This window comes from Moschus berezovskii, chromosome 18 (assembly GCF_049115385.1).
Source record: "Moschus berezovskii isolate FMDL1 chromosome 18, NW_MosBer_1.0, whole genome shotgun sequence".
In the NCBI taxonomy this organism is placed as follows: Eukaryota; Metazoa; Chordata; class Mammalia; order Artiodactyla; family Moschidae; genus Moschus; species Moschus berezovskii.
In genome coordinates, this window is record NC_142477.1 from 24,926,001 (window position 1) to 24,949,376 (window position 23,376).

Sequence of the window (23,376 nt, forward strand, 5' to 3'; positions counted from 1 at the left end):
GTCAGTTTTTTATTTTTAAATCAACATATGTTTTTTAGTCAACTTGAAAAATGTCTTTTATACCTGCACTTTCCATCGTATTTCTTTTTTTAACGTATTTTTGACTTTTTTTTTTCATTTTTTTATTTTTTAAAAAATTTATTTATTTATTTATTATTGGAGGCTAATTATTTTACAATATTATATTGGTTGGTTTTGCCATACATTGACATGAATCCACCCCGGGTGTACATGAGTTCCCCCTCCTGAACCCCTCTCCCACCTCCCTCCTCCCTTTATCCTCCCTCTGGGTCATCCCCGCATACCAGCCCCGAGCATCCTGTAACATGCATCGACCCTGAACTGGTGATTCGTTTCACATATGACAACATACATGTTTCAATGCCATTCTCCCAAATCATCCCACCCTCACCCTCTCCCACCGAATCCCAAAGACTGTTCTATACATCTGTGTCTCTTTTGCTGTCTCGTATACAGGGTTAAGGTTCCGTTCCGTTCAGTCGCTCAGTTGTGTCCGACTCTTTGCGACCCCGTGGACTGTAGCCCACCAGGCTCCTCCGTCCATGGGATTCTCCAGGCAAGAATACTGGAGTGGGTTGCCATTTCCTTCTCCAGGGAATCTTCTGGACCCAGGGATCGAACACAGGTCTCCCAAATTGCAGGCAGACGCTTTAATCTCTGAGCCACCAGGGCAGACCCCATCAAGATATTATGTGTTATCTAAATCAACCTTCAACCTAATGATGGATTTTTTTTTTCAACTTTCTAGATGTATTATTTTCTTTTTGTCTCTTATTCTTACCTTGGTACTTTCTGTCATTTCATAAACATCAATCACATGAATGGTTTAGTAGGTTTATGCTGTCAAGACATGTGCTGTTCCTCTTAGATTCTTTCTGTACTGTTCTTCCATCTAGAATGTCATGCCCTTTCATTGTAGCATGTCATAAAAACTTAAGGTGATTTGTTTTGGCTTTTTTCCCCAGTAATAGTAAACAGATGAAACTTTAAATTTATACTTGTGTTTATTTTGCATATTACGTATTGGTGGATAGATTTTTAAAACTTATCAGTATACTATGCCATCTTCTTTAATATTTAATACTTCTTTCTGATTTACTAGAAAATTCCACCTTTGTAGATTATTATATAGTCTTTGTTTTTCATTATTTTGAGATCTTTGTCCTCATTTCCAAAATTTTCCTCTTTCATTCTAGTATTATTTCTTCCAGTTTTATTGAGCTATAATTGACATATAGCACTGTATAAGTTTAAAATGTACAGCATAATAGTTTGCATCATGAAATAATCACAATAAGTTTAGTGAACATCCATCATCTCATATAGATACAATATTAAAGAAACAGGAAAAAATAATGTTTTCCCTTGAGATAAAAACTCAAGATGTACTCACAACTTTCATATACACTGTCCAGCAATGTTAGTTATATTTATCATGTTATACATTGCATCCCTAGTATGTATTTATCTTATTATTGGAAGTTTGTACTTTCTGACTCCCTCCCATTTCCCTTCCCTCACTCCCCACCTATGGTAACCACAAATCTGATCTCTATGAGCTTGCTTGTTCTGCTGTATTTTAGGTATCATTGACCTATAATAGCATGTCAGTTCCTGGTACACAAAATAGTGATTTGATATGTCTATACATTTTCAAATGGTCATCATGATAAATCTAGTTGTCATCTTTCATCATACAAAGATATTACATTATTCGTGACTATATTCCCCACACTGTACATGTCATACCTGTAACTCATTTACTGTTCCTCTAAAAGTTTGTACCTCAGTGTCCCTCACCTATTTCTCTCCTGCCCCAGCCTACTTTCAATAGATCAATGATTCACATAATGAATAGATGCAATTGACTCATATTCATCAAAATATTATTTTCCCATTATGCTTTTAACCAAGAATGACTGTGTAAATATTTATTTTCATAAAATTACTAAGTAAAAAGGAATAATAAAATTTCTAGTATTCTAGAAATTTTAAAACCATCAGCTAATAACATTGAGAATACCTAAAGTATTCTGTCATTGACTCAAAATTAAATCAAGTTTTTTAAGAACAAGTTAAACTTATGATAAAAAGAGCAATAATTTAAGCAATTGATCCACTGCGATATATACACTTATGTTAAAGAACTACAATTTATGCATAATCAAGGTAGATGAAATATAGAAAAGAAAGCTGATACTTCCTCCAATAATGTGATAAGGAAAGATGCATAAGTGAGGTATATCCCTTATGAAATTTTCATTGTTAAAATATTTACATATTTTAATCACAATTTATGCCAAAACTGTGGACACATAAGCAGTATGATTATTTAAACTTTTTTGAATAACTATTTCTAGACCAAATTTATCCAAATATATTTGTGTGTGGAATATAAAGGTAAATAGTTAAGAATTTTAAAAGCCTACAAATAAATTTTGGTATGTCAAATAAAATGTATACCAGCATTGTTATGTGGCAGATTTTCAAGTGACTATTGAAAGATTACTGACATTCCTAAAATACTAGTTTTAGAGAGTGGAAAAAGAATGATGTCTGCATATGTTAAGAAAACATTCTGTCTTTGAAAAGAATGACTACCCATAATTTTTCTATGTTTGTCTTTTGAGTGTTGCCAGCTCTAGTCAGGGATGGAAAATATTTTTAGCTAAAAATATGTAACTAAACAATTTACCTTTGTTAAATAACATTCAAATTTGACTGAAATATTTTTTCAGCTCTCTTAATTCATTGTCATGTCATTATGCACTAAAATCCATGGGTGTGAACTTGAGCTTTCTCATTCTATTTGGCATAATAGCATTTCTTGATTTTCTAGTATTTCTCTTTTTAATATACAAGACAGAAAATTATTTCAACGTCTCTGTCACCTATACAGGTGTTTTATTTTAAAAGCCTGCTTTCTGTCTTTAAATATAACATGCTGTTTATGAATAAAAGTATTACTTTGAGATAAGAGAAATCAAGTTGGTTGTATTGGTTAGTAACTTTTTCACTGCTATGGATAATTGGGTATTAGATATAGTGTTTGGTTTCCATACTGAGATTTCTGACATTATTTTAAAAGTTAATCATTGCATATAATGCTTCTGAACATAATTGTTTCTGATAATTTGCAAATTGAATAAATTTTGCATGAAGTAGATTATCTATAAAAACAAACCCTTTTTGCATTTCTACATAATAGAAAGAAATGACATCATTGTGTTTTCTTTTAGAAAATGAAACATTAGAAGAGCTGTATATTTTTCTCTACAAACCGAATCAATCTTTGTCAATACCTTGCATATGTTTTTTATTTGAAACATTTTTTTATGTCACACTCAAGTATGAGCAAAAATAGTTATACTTAATAGCAATATGTTTAAATACTACACTGTACAGGCCTGAAGAAAAGGAAATATATACTGTTATAACTTGTATTTTAGAATTCATAAGTCTAAGAAAAAAATCCCTATAATGGTAGTCATTTTAAAACAAGTGTAAGTTTCTAAAAGTTCTTGGTTTATGTGAACTATGGAAAAGTGATATCAATTCAGAATTTAAAATAAGCTACAAAATATATGGTGCAAAAACATTTTGTTCTTATTAATTTCATCTTGGTTCACTCAGACTTTACTGTTTCCTTAAAGTTCCTTAAACATATACTCATGTCAAACTTCTTTTTCTGTATAAAAGTTAAGTAAATACCTCTCTATTTTGAGGGTGCATAACTGTTAATTCCAATTCACGAAATCTGTCTTGTAAGTGCACACACATCCCTTTAAACTGCTACTTTGCTTCTCTACTATTTAAAAACAAAACCCGATAGGAACCTACTTTAAATGTGAGAGTTAAGCATATGGGGATAACTAGCAGAAACGTGTAACCTATTCCAGTGTTCTTGCCTGGAGAATCCCAGGGATGGGGGAGCCTGGTGGGCTTCTGTCTATGGGGTCACACAGAGTCGGACACGACTGAAGTGACTTAGCAGCAGCAACAGCAGAAACGTGTAAGTGAAAGTGAAAGTGTTAATTGCTCAGTCGTGTCCAACTCTTTGCAACCCCATGGACTGTAGCCCACCAGGCTTCTCTGCTGGTGGGATTCTCCAGGCAAGAATACTGGAGTGAGTTGCCATGCCCTCCTCCAGGGGATCTTCCCAACCCAGGGGTTGAATCCTGCTCTCCCCCATTGCAGGTGAATTCTTTACTATCTGAGCCAACAGGAAAGTCCCATCATAATTGTGAAGAGCTCTATTCAGTGATTGGCTAAGATGTTTTTATGAATGAGCAGGTACAAAGAAGAAGTTGGGGTTCACTGGGGCCATTTACTGGGCTTAATTCCCTGGTGGCTCAGACAGTAAATAATCCACTATGGTGGGAGGAGAAGGGGACGACAGAGAATGAGATGGCTGGATGGCATCACCAGCTCGATGGACATGAGTTTGAGTGAACACCGGGAGTTGGTGATGGACAGGGAGGCCTGGTGTGCTGTGATTCATGGGGGTGCAAAGAGTTGGACACGACTGAGAGACTGAATTGAACTGAAGGCTTTCCAAATTCTTGGACACTTTTCATGCTTCTACTGAGAAGAAAACTTTATGGCTTGAATCTGTTAATGAAAAATCTCACGTAAACATGCCTCCTTCATACAGTTGATGTTCATATGAAAGGCAACAGTTTGTGTGCCATACCCTCAACACAGTAATATGCACTCATAAAAACACCTTCTTGTGGTAACCAACAGTTTATATATCCTCTCAACTTCTATGGAGCCCAAACACAAATTCCAGATTCCCTAGGTAGATTTTTTTCTTGACTTCTAGTCTGACACTAATGTATTATTATAACAAAAGCACATTTTCCTACTCCCTTAGGCACTTTTCTTATTTGGAATTAGAAAAGAAAACTGAACATTATGTTCACATTGTCATATCATTTTTACTTGTCAAAGTGGCAATATATATTCTCGTGACTAATGAGGGTAAGAAAAGTAGAGAAATAATTATTTCAAAAATTGTGTTCAAAAATAGTATCTCACAACACCCCTAGAAGAGACCTTAAAAAATGTAGTGCTTTCAAAATCATTTGGTTATTATATAGAGTTGGCATCAATTATTGGGCTCTCAAAGCATACAAATCTTGCTTGTTGTCATTAATGGTCATGCTTTCCTTCCTTTAGTTAATTAAACTTTTGTTTCCTTTATGTATTAATGTTTTTTCCCCATCTGAATCCTACACCACTCCATCCCCTGGTGCTCTGCCCTTCCCTGCCTGTCTTGCTCTTCATCTTGTGAGTTGGCCCATACTAATATCTCTCAGGCAAACTTGGAATGGAAGACAGTAGTGAAAAGAGTTTTAGAGGTCAGAAAAAAGTTTGATAATATTCTCCACCTTTTCTCTACATTGGTGCTGATATTCTGGCGCAATTTTGATGATTCCACTTAACTCTGGTCTTAAAGTATGCTCTTTTATCCCTTAGCATCTTCAGCAATAGGAGTAACAACAGCTTCTTGGTATTGTTGATCACTAAATAGATCAACATTCTTTCCTTCCTGAAATTCGATCAATATTACATTAATAGAACTGTCACTCAGATCTTCACTTTTTGCCACTTCTCTGTAAAAATTTTTTTCCTTAATTTTGACCCCAAATAATTTTCTTTTATTTTTACTTAAACCAAATAACTTAAGCATTTTGCCATTCTTTTCAAGGCTACTCATTTCTCAATCGCAAAGTAATAGTCCAGTTGTTAATTCCAAATCAGGATAAAATTATTCGTTTAGCAGAATAAAGCACAGTTGATGATTCTTTTCATTTTGATTCAAAGTTTTTAAAACTTGGCTTTCTCATTTATTGCCAATCATATTCTTTTCCCATAACTTTATTATAGGTTGCTTGGAACCCTGTACCTAGCTCACTTGTTTCTTTCTATATTTATTGGCTTGTAGACTGCATTCCAACATGTGAATTTATGTATTATCTGTATGCTGATGACTTTGGCATGTAACAAATCACTTCAAAACATTTTGGTAAAAAAGAAAAAATAAGATTTATTGTCTCTCTTGGCTCAGACTGGCTGACTGGTCTCAACTAAATAGCTGTATTTTGGGGTTTTTAATGCAGTTGCACTTAACTGTCAGTAGAACTAGTTGGTGTCACCTGAAGGCTTAATTATGCTTTTCACCTAAAAAACCTTTTTCACTCATGTTTGGAGTCTGGGCTGGTATGGCTGGACCTACTCGAGGCTGGGCAGACCTTCCTTTTTCTTCATGTATCAACCTCGCACTTTACAACAAAATAAACTTAAGTTAGTCAGACTTATTATATGGCAGTTGACCTCCTCCAGAGCGAACTTTATAATAAATCCAAGTGAAAACCATAAGACTTCTCATCTAGGCTTGAAGTCATGCACCATCACTTTTGTTACATTCTGTTGGTTACAAATAAGCCACAAGACCAGGCCAGATTCAAGAGGAGGTATCTATTCAAGACTATAAATGCAGACAGACGTGGTTCATGATATGGGGAATATTTTGGAAGAATAGCCATAGCAAATTTCGCATTATATCTCCTCCCTGTACTCATTGCTATGGACTGAATTAAGCCTTTTCAAAAGTAATATATTGAACCCATTTTTGTTGTTCAGTAAATAAAGATCTAGTGGTTGTTTGTTGTTTAGTCACTCAGCCATGTCCGGCTCTTTGCCACCTCCTGGACTAGAGCATGCCATACTTCCCTGTCCATCACTGTCTGGCAGAGTTTGGTCAAACTTATGTCCATTGAGTCAGTGATTCCATCCAACCAATTTGTCCTCTGTCATCCCTTTCTCCTGCCTTCTATCTTTCCCAGCATCATGGTCTTTTCTAACGAGTTGTCTCTTCCCTTCAGCTGACCAAAGTATTGGAGCTTCAGCTTCAGCATCAGTCCTTCCAGTGAATATTCACAGTTGATCTCCTTTAGGATTGACTGGTTCAATCTCCTTGTAGGCCAAGGAGTCCAGCTGAATACATAACCCCCGATATAAAGGTATTTGTCGATAGGGCCTTTAGGAGGAAATTGACTTGTGAGAGTGGGTCAGATTATAAAAACAGACACAAAGGGAATTTCTTTCTCTGGCATGTGGATACATATTCAGAAAGCTGTTAAAGAAAAGGAAGAGGGTCTTCAATAAGAATTTTAGAATGGTTGGCACCTTGATTTTGGACTTCTAGCCTTCAGAACTGTGAGAAATTTCTATTGTCACCAAGTCTGTGGTATTATAGGCTGAACTAGCCAAGACACTTATAAACTCTATACTCACATATCCAGTTATTTACCTACAGTGAATGTCTCACACAAATTTTAAATCCAATAAGCTCCAGTGTGAATTCCAGATATTTTCTTAAAATTAACTTCTGTGTACAATCATCTTCCATTCAGTGACAACAGCTTCCTTAAACTTCCAGTCATTAGGTCTCAAAATCTTAGAGACATTCTTAACTTCCCTTCTTTTTTCAGAACATCTCATTCAGTATTTCAGGAAGTCATGTTATCTCTGCTTTCAAAGTATATTAGGGACTCAACCTGCTTCACAATTTTCATTCCATCCTCTTGTAATGTTGAGCTTTTATCATCCCTGATCGGGATGGTTGCAGTTGTCTTTTAATATTTCCACTACTCCCATCCCTGCCCTCTATTGTCTGTTCTCAATACAGTTGCCAAAGGGATCCCGGTGACCCATAAGTCAGATCATGTCTCTCCAGTGCGCAAAGCTCTGAACTCAAAATCAAGCTAAAATCTTTATGGTGCCCAGAAGGCTATAGTAAACATAGCCTCTGGGTCTCTTTCAGACAACACCTCTGCTATTCTCTGCCTCTGTTCACTGCGTCCTCACTGACATACTTGCTTTTTCTCATGTGCAGGATATCTCTGCATTGGCCTTCCCCTCCACCTGAAAGTTTCCCTGCCCCATATTTGTATGTCAGGTCCTTCCAGTTTGGGTTTGGTCTTTCTCAAAATATAAAGACCAGCCTCTAAATTGACACAGCCTCAGAAATATGATGCCCCAGGCTACAGTTTCTAGAATATGTATTATCTTCACACCTAGTTTATAACAATCTTTGCTAGGCTTATTGTCTCTATCAGATCTCTAGAATATGAGGTATATTAGATAAAAAAATCTTTGACTATTATCTTCATTGTTGTACTCAATCTACCTTGAATGGTACCTAGCACATGATTTGATTCAATACATGTAATTTGAGAATCTTTTCTTAAATGTCCAAAGAGAAACTGTGACACTTAGGAAAAGTTGGTATGCAAGTGCATGTGTTTGTGTATTAGAGAGTGTGTGTGTGAGGACTTGTGTGTGTGTGTGTGTATGAATGTATGTGTACACCTGTGTCTGAAGGAGTAGTTGGGAAGATGGTGGAGAACAGATATCATCCTTGGCATGCTGAACACAGGAAAGAATATTCCTTACCAAAATAATGTATTGATGTCTAGGGAATGGAAAAGAATTGGGTAGAAGTAAAGATTATAGATTTTAACATTTCAGATAATTTATTTTTTTGTTGTCAGCAACTGGATTGTAAGGGAAAACAGATGCAAAGGAAAGCTATAATAGTCCATGTTTGCTGGACAGAGTCTTGAGCTACAATATATGGACTTCATTCTTTGAATTCTTCCATATATTTAATAAGTAGTTTGAGAGAAATATAATAGGAAGAGACTCAAATGGTAATTCCACATCCATCTATTGGAAAAGACTGTGAGGACACAGACAAAGCCTCAATTGAATACACGCAAAAAGTAGGAATTTGTGGTTCAAGGCCAATAGAACAAAATCCTTCTGACGAATGTAAAGAATGTGACTTTGAATTATCAAAGTAAGAAAAGAACTTTGGAAATATTTTATTAGAGAAGAAGGCAGATTTTTCTGAAAAACTGTTTAAATATTACTACAGCTCAATTTAAATCCTACTAAGGAATTCATAAACTAGAAAATGAAAGATAAAATTGAAAGGAGAATCTGACAAAATCAAATGGAAAGAATTGAGATATGAGGATAAGTGTTGCTATATCTATGAAAGATTGAAAATAGAGATCCAATCTTAGAATTGTTCATTCCAGAAATAAATACCAGGATGACTGGAACACAGCTTAGCAAAGGATATTAGTAAAATGTTCCAGCCCTTATAGAATACTGAATTACAAAGGTCAACCAACATTCTTTTTTAGCTTTGAGAAAAAAGTTATTCACATATATTCATACTGATAACTTGTAAAACTATCAATAATTAAAAATACTTCAATTATTGAGAGAGAAATATTTACAGAGAAAGGACTTTGTAAAAAGAAATTAAGCAAATCATAAATCAAAAAGACTATAGCTTTTCCTTCTGAAACACTGTGATTTAGAAAGTGATCCCTGGTTACAAGTAACAGAACCTAAAGAGAACATGACAAATAGGAGGAATTGAAAAAATGAAGATAATTAGGGCAAAGTGGAGAAGGCAATGGCAAGCCACTCCAGTACTCTTGTCTAGAAAATCCCATGGATGGAGGAGCCTGGTAGGCTGCAGTCCATGGGGTCGCTAAGGGTCGGACACGACTGAGCAACTTCACTTTCACTTTTCACTTTCACACTTTGGAGAAGGAAATGGCAACCCACTCCAGTGTTCTTACCTGGAGAATCTCAGGGACGGGAGACCCTGCTGGGCTTCCATCTATGGGGTCACACAGAGTCGGACACGACTGAAGTGACGCAGCAGCAGCAGCAGGGCAAAGTGATATGAATCATAATGGCTGAAACACAGAATATGAGAGAAAGAGAAGTGAATTGAATTTGATGGTATGATAAAGACTGCTGTTCTTAGTCATGCAGTCATGTCTGAGTCTTTGTGACCCCATGGGCTGTAGTCAGACAGGCTCCTCTGTCCAAGGGGATTCTCCAGGCAAAAATACTGGAGTGGGTTGCCATGCCCTCCTCCAGGTAAAGACTGCTGCTGCTGCTAAGTCACTTCAGTCATGTCCGACTCTGTGTGACCCCATAGTTGGAAGCCCACCAGGCTCCCCCGTCCCCAGGATTCTCCAAGCAAGAACACTGGAGTGGGTTGCCATTTCCTTCTCCAATGTGTGAAAGTGAAAAGTGAAAGTGAAGTCGCTCAGTCGTGTCCAACCCTTAGCGACCCCACGGACTGCAGCCTGCCAGGCTCCTCCATCCATGGGATTTTCTAGGCAAGAGTACTGGAGTGGCTTGCCATTGCCTTCTCCGCTAACTCTCCTTTAATATCTAGTTTCTGTTTCTTCCTTACAAAGAGTATCCCAACTCTTAGCTAGACTTCCATTTACACATTCTATATCATTGTTTTCATTTCATTTCATTATCAGTTGCAGGCTGAGTTTAGGATAATGGGATGTGAAAAGAACTATGGACAATTCAGATGATTTCCCTACATTCAAAATTATTAACCCTAGAATTTCTTTCCTTCACATCTGGAATAAGAACCTCAGTCTGGAATAGGAGTATCTCTCTGAAACTTGCTTGAAACATGCAGATAAGGGAAAACTTTGAGAAACATTTGGACAGGATAATGGAAGGGACAAAGCTACCTTAAAAAGGACTGGCCCAGAACTACGTGAAATATAAGTCTACCATTTCAACTACTCTTTGTTGTTTGTTTGGGGGGAATCTATTTAATGCAATGGGGCTTCCCAGGTAGTGCTAGTGGTAAAGAACCTGCCTGCCAATGCAGGAGATGCAAGAGATATGGGTTCAATCCCTGGGTTGGAAGATCCCCTGGAGGAGGGCATGGCAGTCCTGGGTATTCTTGCTTGGAGAATCCCATGGACAGAGGAGCTTGGTGGAATACAGTCCATAGGTTCTCAAAGAGTCAGACATGACTGAAGTGACTTACACATTTAATGCAACATCATAGCCTACACCATGGCACCAGGGCTTCCCTGGTGGCTCAGATGGTAAAGAATCCACCTGCAATGCAGGAGATCTGAGTTTGATCCCTGGGTTGGGAAGGTACCCTGGAGGAGGGCATGGCAACCAATTCCAGTATTCTTACCTGGACAATCCTGTGGACAAAGGAACCTCATGGGTTACAATATGTGGGATCACAAAGAGTTGGGCACAAATGAGTGACTAAGCACACATACAACCTATACCATAACTATAACAAATGACTCTTAACAAGCCTTTGGCTAGATTTGGCAAAGTATTAGAGATAACTAGAGAATTAATAGTAAGATTTTATTTTATAAGAAGCTCTCTGGCTACATCAGAGATCCAATTAAATTGAATGGTATACTAAGAAAATTGATTTATGAATACAGGCAAGGTAGGTTTACAAGTTTACTGAGTATGGTAGATATGGTTTACAATGAAAAGAAACAGGCAAGAATAAAATGTGAGAGAGGGAAGAACATTAATATTTGAGATCTGTATGAACATATGTTGTCCAGGATCACTAAGGAATTACACGTGTGAGTCTGCAATGTTGGAAAGATGGTTGAACTATTAAAAATTGTTGTGTATATTCTAGCTATGACTTATTTGAATAGCTTAAAAATAGAACATTAAGTGTAAATTGAAAACAAAATTGTTTAATATTAGAAATGTCACTATTAAATAACATTAGAAATGACCTGCTTTATGTAATTCAGTGGCGTAAATATACCAGTTTGCTTTTAGTTTTATTAAGGATGATCAGAAAATGATGAAATAAGGGAAGTCATAAACAATGTCATCTTTAATAATACTGTTATTATAGTCTAGCCTCTGCATTGTGAGATATAGACCATTGCCCAGGGCAGAGTTGGATTGTGGAAAACCTGTGTTTCAGTGATATCATGAACAACTATGGGTGTGTTGGCCGATCAAGGAACAGAGGTTCAATCAAGGGTTTGGAGAAGATGGAGCTGGAATCATTCAAGACAGAAATATTGAAGTTAGTTAAAGATGAGGAGGATTTCATGGAAGAATAACTGTGTAAATTTGCAACAGATTTGACAGTTTAATTTTCCTAGTAGGCTTAACTCTCTGTCATGGTGCAGGGGAAAAATAAATAGATAAATAAATAAATAAATTTCAGCATCGAAGAGGTGAATTCACTTGTCTTCCAACATATCACTGATGTGATATATCAGTGATGAAATCTCAGTCATCCTCATGATGGAGTGGAAAAAATCCCCTTTCCCAATTTTCTTGAGCCATGTTAGAAAAGGCAACTGATCTCTAATTGTAATAAGTAAGACATTATAATTATGGATTGGAGAACCAGCAAAATATATTTAAATCAAATAATGCAAAAATAGAAACATGTCTCTCTTTCAAGTGTGTGAAAGCCTTGTTCTTTTAAATTTGAAATTGGAATTTTTAAAAATGGGCCTATATATCATATTCTGAAACAATCAAAAGCTTCTTAGATGATAACAACATACTTCGAGGTGTAATGCTTTATTAAAAATTGCAAAGACAACTTCTTAGTCATGGTTTAACAGAGGTATTTGAACAGAGTTGTAAAACTGAAGCACACTCTTCCTACTACAGAAGATATTGTATTTCAGCAACTAGAATAAGTGCCAGGACTCATCTATTTCAGTCTCTCATGCAGGAGTAGAGCTGTGTTCACACAGACAGAATTTTACTCTGAATTTAGATGTCTATAATTCTTTATTTTTCTCGAGGTTTTTTTTTGAAGGATAGTTGATTTACAATGTTGTGTTATTACGACAAACAGCAAAGTGATTCTATTATGTGTGTATATATATATATATATACAATCTTTTTTAATTTACTTTTTCATTATGTTTATCGTAAGATATTGAATATAGTTCTCTTTGCTACATAACAGAAACTTGTTGTTTATTTATTCTGTGTATAAAAGCTTACATCTGCTAACCCAACCTTCAATTTCCTCCCCAAAACCCCTAACTCTTTGAAACCACTAGTCTGTTCTCTATGACCCTGATTCTGTTTCTATTCACTTGTGTTATCTTTTATATTCCACATATAAAATATCATGTAGTATTTGTCTTTCACTTTCTGACTTATTTCACTTAGTATGATAATCTCTAGTTGCATCCATCTTGCTGCAAATGGCATTATTTTATGGCTGAGTAGCATTTCATTGTATATATATATACTACATCTTTTTTACCCACTCACCTGTTGATGGACATTTAAGCTGTTTACATGCCTTGGCTATTGTGAATAGAGCTGCTATGAACATAGGGGTGCATGTATCTTTAGACATCTATGGTATTTAATGATTCCTGCCATTTTGCCAATCTTTGTTTACAGGTTTGAAGACAAATAACAATTATTCCAAATCATCCTTTTGAAATAGTTTGCAATATTTTGATAAATTTAATGGTATGAAGAAGACTTCTGAAAATATACTGACCAGTAAACCAAGTAATTGTTAACTACAGGTGTTATTATTTTATTCAAACATATTTTCCCTTTGTTTCTAATCCAGTAGTCATTATCTAAAGGTTTTTTTTTTTTTTTTTGGTAAACATCCTTATGAAGAAAGGATCTTGGAATTGGCCTCTAGAGCTATCTTTTCTGCAACATGTTTGTAACAAAATTTTGACACTATTTCTAATTACCAAAATATTTTTTTCATTTGAGGTAATAGCAGCAATCACTAAAGTTTCAATGAACTGTGTCTAAAACTGGTACATACTGCAACCAGGAGACAAATACTTAGAAATATATACAAATAATTACACTTTCCACTTGAGATGATTATATTGCACTACATGATTTCTCTAGTGAATTGTAAAATTTCCTATAAATACTTTAAAAGCGTTATATAAAATAATATATACTTCACGTATGTTAATTTTGAGAATACTTAAAATATTTTGGGGGATGTAGCACTATGTTCTTATATTGTAGTTTTATTGCCTTTAAATTTTAAATGTCTATGTCAATTTCTTTTAAAATATATATTTAAAAATATGATTACACAGCTTAATCCTAGAATAAAGGTCCCAGATTCTTAAACATTTAGTATCTGCAATAAATAGAAATGTTAATTTTCATAGATTAAATGTATCATAGTTATTGTAAGGATGGACCTTGAGATTTTTTTGTTCTTATTGTTTTAGGAGGATGAATTTGGCTATGCTTTCTTGACCTTTTTAATATAAGTCCTTTAATCATTGCTGCCTAAAGCATAGTATTTTTCATAAATACAAAATTATTTTAAATAATCACTTATTATTTAAACGATAAAAGCAAGAAAACAAAATACCCTCTCAGATTTATAAAATGAGAACTTCATAATTGCTGTATCAAAAATTACAACTTAGGAAAACATCTTGGTAGCTGCATCAATCTAAAATATTTTACTAAATTCTCCAAAGATTTTAATTATCTCCCTTCATAACTTAAGAAAAGTTTTGCATAAATGTTTAGCTTCAAGATACCTAAAGACAGAGCAGTGTATGGCCTCACATTTGAGTGAAAGAAAATGAAGCCGTCATTTTGAAACCAATAGAATATTTTCCCCTACAAGCATGTTTTTGTTATTTTCAATTTCTTTATATAGAAATTTGATTGTTTGTAGAATGAAATAATCTTTGTTTTTCCTTGTATGGTGAGAATGATCAGAGAAAATGTTTATGTTGAATCCTCCTTTTCCCCTAAGAAGTATGATGTATGCTTTCAACTGAGAATGAATTAGAAGAAAGCTCTCAACATATGTTTTCCCAGATTGTTTTAGTTTTGGTTGGTTTTGTTGTTGACGTCCTTTACAATCAGGCTTTTTTTTTTGTTTGTTTTAATTTTTCCTCCAGTTGGGAAATTGATTCACAGTGGTAGGCTTTTATTATAGTAAAGCGCCCAGCATGACAAAGGGTTATTTAAATTATCACAGGTACCTAGCCAAAATTGTCTCTGTTATTATTGCTTTATAAAAAAGGACTTGTTAGAAAGACGTCTCTTTAAGAAATTTTTAACTATACCTGAAATGTTGGTGGAAGGAGTTGAAAGAAGAATTTTATCCCTTTGTATTCAAAGGGGGTAATAAAAATGGATTATGCTGTGTATAAACAAATGAGAGGTAGAAATATTACACAGAACAAGGTACATATATTTTTTCTTTGATTTTTAATTTAGTTTATCAGTGTTGCATTTCAGGAGAACCCAATAAAAACAGAATTAGAAAACTATACATAAAATAAAATCTACTTAGCATGGAAAACCATTCTGGTCATTGTTTTATTTCTAATATCAATGTGTATATGTAACATTAAAATGCTTCAATATGAAATAAAGCAGATTTTTAAAATATGAATGAATACATCTTGTCTTGGAATTTATCACAGCCTATTCAATAGGAGAAAATTATAACCTTCCAAGTGTATTCTTTTATAAAAACTTAATGTCATATGTGCTGCCAGCTTTTAAAAGTTTATGATTGAAAAATAGTTAAAGACCTCTTCACAGCTTTCATAAAAATTGTTTTATAAAAGTCTGCCCCTAAGGAGATATAAATATCATAAAGAAAGTATAAATAAAGTGAATCAAATGGTACATTTTATAAATAGAACCAACAACATCATACATTTATGGCATACTGCAAATCATTTGGATTTTGGCATTCAGAGACAATAATCGTTTCAATTTTTCAACCCAGTATTTCTCAGTAAAGTAGTTTTGCAGTTTTGCTTTATTTTTTTAAATGTGCTCCCTCCTGTATACTTCTCAGTTTCAAGTATATGGTATATATTCAAGGACAGTGTTCATATATCCATCTATAGAGGAAAATGATGGTTAAACATATTTCAATGATATGACATAAAATTCATAACATTTCAATCATTAACATGATTAATGATTAATCATCATAATAATCATTAATAATTGATTAATTTCTGATTTGATATTTAAATTTTTTAAGTGATTGAATTGAAACTTTTTAAAATCATGAGTGTTCTGTACTTCACAACTTATACAACTGTGTTAAAATATATCTTATCCTTTTTGTTACCACAATTACCTATAGTTATTTGTCCCTACTCTTAAATAATCATTAGTAGGATCATAAATTCAGTCTCATCTTGGGATGACCAAAAGCTTATGACAGACAGATAACTGAGGAAATTCTCAGTCCTGTAATAGGAAAATAACAAACTTGAATCAAATTAATAATTGGCCAGAAAATACAACACATAGAACCTCCACATTGGTTGGATAGAATTAAAGTATTGTGTTTCCACATAATTATTTTAAATGTTTTATGGACCCATTAAAATTCTCCATTTGTCTTTACAAGTTACAAAGTAACACACAATGGACATTGATTTTCTTATGGCAGTTCCACCATTAATTAGCTGTGTCATACTGAGTAAAATGCATTAACTTTCAAAATGTATTTATTCCGTATAGTAAATAGAGATAACTTCTGTACTCATCTCATAGTATCATTCTGAAGATAAAACATTATTTTATCATCAATGAACCATTTGTCAAAATGGAAAATTGCTTATTATATTTCTATCATATTGGCATTATAATTTGTTTTTTTCTGCTATATATGTTGTCTTTCTAAGTTTCTAAGTTCTAAGTAATACGACAAAATATCTTTCTGCTTTGTCACTATTACTGCTTAAACTATTGTTAATAATATCATTATCATTTCATTTATCTTTAATTATCTAAGGTAATTCTCCTAAATAATGGATGGTCCTTAAGTACATATACATACCTATATATATATATATATATACACACACACACACACAAATGCATCTGTACTAACATTGTGTCTTAAGTTCTTATTTGTCAATGAAGAAAAAATAATTTTTATTTCCAGTAATGGTAGGTTAGGTTATTCAGATAACTATCATTCTTAATAGTATAAATAGTTGCTTGAAAGGCATCTTTTTGAAATCTATAGTATCTGACAGAAAGCAATGACTTACCAAGTCACAACTGGAATGAAATTCTAATACAAAGAAGTAAACAAACATGGAAGCCACATGTATCTATGTTCATTTGCCAATTTGGGAAAATTGATTTTTACTTTTTGCAACTTCTATGAGAAGAAATAGACAAAAATGAAAATTCAACAGCAAAATAAGTTGTGATGGTTGAATAAAAGATCCTCTCCCCCCAGAAATAAAATGTCTAAACTTGTAGACAATGTGTTACCCAATTGAAGTGATCAGGATTTTCTCATGTACAAACAGCAGTGAAGAGCATAGAAAGAACAAAATATATGAAAAGTCTGAATCATAACTGTGTAAAAATAAAGTATTCATTGCAGTTTAGAAAGGCACGACTTAGATCTACGGAATAAAATACATATTAAGCTGTGCAGTTCAGTTCAGTTCAGTTACTCAGTCGTGTCCGACTCTTTGTGACCCCATGAATCACAGCACTCCAGGCCTCCCTGTCCACACCAACTCCTGGAGTTCACTCAAACTCATGTCCATCGAGTCGGTGATGCCATCCAGCCATCTCATTCTCTGTCGTCCCCTTCTCCTCCCGCCCCCAACCTTTCCCAGAATCAGAGTCTTTTCCAGTGAGTCAACTCGTCGCATGAGGTGGCCAAAGTATTGCAGTTTCAGCTTTAGAATCAGTCCTTCCAATGAACACCCAGGACTGATCTCCTTTAGAATGGACTGGTTGGATCTCCTTGCAGTCCAAGGGACTCTCAAGAGTCATCTCCAGCACCACAGTTCAAAAGCATCAATTCTTCGGCGATCAGCTTTCTTCACAGTCCAACTCTCACATCCATACATGACCACGGGAAAAACCATAGCCTTGACTAGACGGACCTTGGTTGGCAAAGTAATGTCTCTGCTTTTTACTATACTATCTAGGTTGGTCATAACTTTCCTTCCAAGGAGTAAGCGTCTTTTAATTTCATGGCTGCTGTCAGCATCCGCAGTGATTTTGGAGCCCCAAAAAATAAAGTCTGACACTGTCTCCACTGTTTTTCCATCTATTTCCCATGAAGTGATGGGACCAGATGCCATGATCTTTGTTTTCTGAATGTTGAGCTCCAAGCCAACCTTTTCACTCTCCTCTTTCACTTTCCTCAAGAGGCTTTTGAGTTCCTCTTCACTTTCTGCTATAAGGGTTGTTGTGAGCGAAATGACACAAAGACAAGACACACAAAAGACAGAAAAAGACACAACTCTGGCCGGAGGAAAAATTCTGTCCAAGCCCCCTTGAGGTTTATTTTTATATCCTGGTAGCTGGACACATACCAAAACCTAAGCAATGCATTCTTCTACCAAATAAGGACAAAAAGCCAAGCACATTCCAAGGACGGGAGGAACACAGGGAGAAAGTGACCACAGCATGTTTACTAAGAAGCCTGTCCAGAGCTCTAGCCTCTTCCTTAATTTTAAGGAGGGTATGTTCCCTCGTATGCGAGTGGACCATTAACTTTGGATATTGTGTGCAGGCTTCTTGGCAGAACATCCTGTTTGCAATCATGCTTTGCCCAAGCAGAGAGCCTTGTTTGCAAGCACTTCTCTGCTTCCTTAACCATTCTTTCTCGTGGTCACTGCCGGGCTCCTACAAGGGTGGTGTCATCTGCATATCTGAGGTTATTGATATTTCTCCCAGCAATCTTGATTCCAGCTTGTGCTTCTTCCAGCCCAGCGTTCCTCATGATATACCCTTCATATAAGTTAAATAAACAGGGTGACAATATACATCCTTGGCATACTCATTTTCCTGTTTGGAACTAGTCTGTTGTTCCATGACCAGTTCTGACCGTTGCTTCCTGACCTGCATACAGGTTTCTCAAGAGGCAGGTCAGGTGGTCTGGGATTCCCATCTCTTTCAGAATGTTCCACAGTTTATTGTGATCCACACAGTCAAAGGCTTTGGCATAGTCAATGAAGCAGAAATAGATGTTTTTCTGGAAGTCTCTTGCTTTCTCCATGATCCAGCGGATGTTGGCAATTTGATCTCTGGTGCCTCTGCCTTTTCTAAAACCTGCTTGAACATCTGGGAGTTCACAGTTCACATATTGCTGAAGCCTGGCTTGGAGAATTTTGAGCATGACTTTACTAGTGTGTGAGATGAGTGCAATTGTGCAGTAGTTTGAGCATTCTTTGGCATTCCCTTTCTTTGGGGTTGGAATGAAGACTGACATTTTCCAGTCCTGTGGCCACTGCTGAGTTTTCCAAATTTGCTGGCATATTGAGTGAAGCACTTTCACAGCATCATCTTTCAAGATTTGAAATAGCTCAGCTGCAATTTCATCACCTCCACTAGCTTTGTTCGTAGTGATTCTTTGTAAGGCCCACTTCACCTCACATATTAAGCTGAGTTGACAGCAAATGGAGGTATATACAGTTACAAAACATTACTTTGATGCAGAAGGAGTGTATAGGTACCAGTCACTTTTCAATTTGGTGGCTTAGTGATACATGCCCTAAAAGTATGGAAATAATATGTAATGTAGATCTGTGAAATTAGTGGAGGTGAAAATTACAACGATGAAAAATAATTAGCCATTAACTAAAAAAGCATAAAAATTACAAAAGATCAGGCAGACCAGGCAGTATATAAGCAGAGATAGTACACTGAAAATTCCAAAATATCACCTATCCTGTTTCTTAGTAATGGGTCAAAATATACAGGTAAAAGAAATGAACGTCTAAACTTTTAACACGTAACAAATATCTAGTTTCTAGCTCTTAGCATGTTAAGTATTTGAAAGTGAACAGTCTGGTCCTTAAAAATGAAGAAAAGACACTGAATAATTTGAAAATAAATAACTTTTCCAGGATCTGCCAGAGAAGTGAAGTCAAAGGGCAAATGAAGATCCTGAAATCTGGAAGCAGGTAATTACAGTCACGCTCAAGTTGAATTTTTTGTTGTTGCTTTAGTTACTCAGTCGTGCCCCACTCTTTTGTGACCCCATGGATTGTAGCCCACCAGGTTCCTCTGTTCATGAAATTTCCCAGGCAAGAATACTGGAGTGGGTTGCCATTTCCTTTTTAGGGGATTTTCCTGACCCAGGGATTGAGCTCATATCTTCTGCATCTCCTGCATTGCAGGCAGATTCTGTACCCAATTAGTCACCGGGGAAGCCCAAGATGAACTTACCTGAAGCAAAAGAGAGAGATTCATAAACAAAGAAACAGCTAAAAATAATTATAATCAATTCCTGAAGGTTGAGAGTAGACTTTCTGAGGGAAACTCGTGAGAAATCTTCACCCTTTCACGGATCTTACCTCTGTGAACCCCATCAGTTTCTGAAAGTAAAGAGCTAATAATTGTCCTCTTGGCTGTGGCAGAAAGAGGGGAAAATAAACTTTGCTAAATATGCTCAGTGTTTTTTCCAAAACAAAGACTTACTAACCAAGAAAAATACTTTACTAGAACCTAATCCATCTGGCAGAAAGTGAAGAGGAACTGAAAAGCCTCTTAATGAAGTGAAAATGTTGGCTTGAAGCTCAACATTCAGAAAACTAAGATCATGTCATTCATCTGTTCCCATCACTTCATGGGAAATAGATGGGGAAACAGTGTCAGACTTTATTTTGGGGGGCTCCAAAATCACTGCAGATGCTGATTGCAGCCATGAAATTAAAAGACGCTTACTCCTTGGAAGGAAGGTTATGACCAACCTAGATAGCATATTAAAAAACAGATATATTACTTTGCCAACAAACGCCCCTCTAGTCAAGGCTATGGTTTTTCCAGTGGTCATGTATGGATGTGAGAGTTGGACTGTGAAGAAAGCTGATCACTGAAGAATTGATGCTTTTGAACTGTGGTGTTGGAGAAGACTCTTGAGAGTCCCTTGTACTGCAAGGAGATCCAACCAGCCCATTCTAAAGGAAATCAGTCCTGGGTGTTCATTGGAAGTTCTGATGCTAAAGCTAAAACTCCAATACTTTGGCCACCTCATGCAAAGAGTTGACTTACTGGAAAAGACTCTGATGCTTGGAGGGATTGGGGGCAGGAAGAGAAGGGGACTACAGAGAATGAGATGGCTGGATGGCATCACCGACTCTGTGGACATGAGTTTGAGTGAACTCCAGGAGTTGGTGATGGACAGGGAGGCCTAGCGTGCTGTGATTCATGGGGTCGCAAAGAGTCGGACACGACTGAGCAACTGAACTGAACTGAACTGAACTGAATCCATCAGAAGTCGCCCAGGTGGTGCTAGTGGTAAATAACCCACCTGCCAATGCAGGAGATGCAAGAGACATGGGTTCCATCCCTGGGTCGGGAAGATCCCCTGGAGGAAGGGAGGAAGGCATGGCAATCCACTCCAGTATTCTTACCTGGAGAATCCCATTGACAGAGGAGCCTGGCAGCTACAGTTCATAAGGACTTGGCACACACACATGATCCCATCAGAGGGAAGAGAGTTCCCCTGACTCAAGCCCCTTCCAGCTTTTCTGTCTCAAGCAGAGCAAAAAGCTAAGAAACCTTAGTATAAGTCATAAGACCCCTAAAAGTCTGGTAATTAATTATGATTGCAGGAAATTTCTACTCTCACAGATTTTATCATCAAAACAGCAGGGCTCCAGTAATAACAGTGGTTCACAGATTAAAAAGCTGCAAAGCACAGGGTCTAAGGAATAGTTCTTAATTAATTCAAAGACAACAAGGGAGTAAAAATCAATGGTAATATAGGACATTGAAACCATTGGCAGCTACAACAATAGCAAATGTTAACCGTAGCCCAACTCCTAGCCAGAGTAGCATAAAATTTTACACTAAAGCATTATTTACCTCAGTTCCAATTATCCAAAACATCACATTTGACTTTCAACAATAAATTACCACCAAATCTCATGTCTGTGAATAAACAAAATAAGCATCAGAAACATATATGACACAAGTGATGGAGTTGCCAAAGAAAATAGAAAAACCATGCTTCCTATACCAAGAACATTAATGGAAAAAGAAAGAAACTAAAAGGAAAATTCTACAAATCTAAAACACTGTAACAGACATGAAGAACACTTTTGATGAGTTCATCAACAGATTGACCACGACCAAAGGAATGATAGGTAACCTGGAAGAAATATCGATAGAGACTTTCCACATTGAAGTGCAAAAGAAACTAAGAATAGGAAGGAATAATGAACAGAAAATGCAAGAACTTTGGGACAATTCCCAAAGGGTAACGAATACTTGACATAACAGGAGAAAAATAACAAGACAGGAGAAAGGTACTGAAATAATAATATCAAAGAATTTTCCAAAATGGAAAAATACCGAATCACAGATTCAGGACTCTGTTTTCTAAAGAACACCAAGCAGATTGTGTGAATGCATGCTCAGTCGCTTCAGTCCTCTCCAACTCTGCCACTCAGGGATTGCACCCGTGTCATCTGCACCTTCTTCATTGCAGGTGGACTCTTTACCCACTGATCCACCTGGGAAGACCACCAAACAAGATAGTTTCCCCCAAAGTCTATACTTAGGGGTACATACTAAAACAACAGGAAATTAAACCAAGAGGAAATCTTACAAGAAGCCAACCAAAGAGGAGGAGGTAAGGCGGGAGGATTCAACCTTACCAACCTAAGAATTACATCAAACTTCACATCAGAAACTATGAAATTTAGAAGACATTTGAGTGAAATAGCTAACACTTTGAAAGAAAGATGAATAAAAACAAACTTCCGTTTTACACTCAGCAAAATTTTCCCTCCAAAATGAAGTTGAAGACTTTCTGCGGGAAACAAAAATGAAGGAAATTCATCACAAGCAGACATATCCTGCAATAGATATTAAAATAACATATATAAGGTGAAATTATATAGGTCTGTAATTCAGGTGAAAATAAAGAAAAAATCATCAGGGAAAGAATAAAGTTACAATACAATCTTTTGTTTTTCTTAATTGATCCAACATATGACTATTTATGCAGTGTAATAATAGTAAGAATGTATTGGGCAATGATAACATGTGTACATGCTCAGTGGCTCAGCCCTGTCAAATTCTATGCACCCCCATGGACTGCAGCTTGCTGTGCTCCTCTGTCCATGGGATTTTTTTTTTTTTCAGGTAAGAATACTGGAGTGGGTTGCCTTTTCCTCTTTCAGGAGATCTTCTCCAAAAGGGATCAAAATGGTGGCTCCAGAGATGTCTACATTGTCAGGTGGGTTCTTTACCACTGAGCCACCTGTGAATCCCAATTGTAACATCAGTTAGTTCAATCACTCAGTCCTGTCCAACTGTTTGCGACCCTATGGACTGCAGCACACCAGGCTTCCCCATCCATCACCAACTCCTGGAGCCTATTCAAACACATGTCCATTGAGTCAGTGATGCCATCCAACTATCTCGTCCTCTATTGTTTCCTTCTCCTCCTGCCTTTAATCTTTCCCAGCATCAGAGTCTTTTCCAATGAGT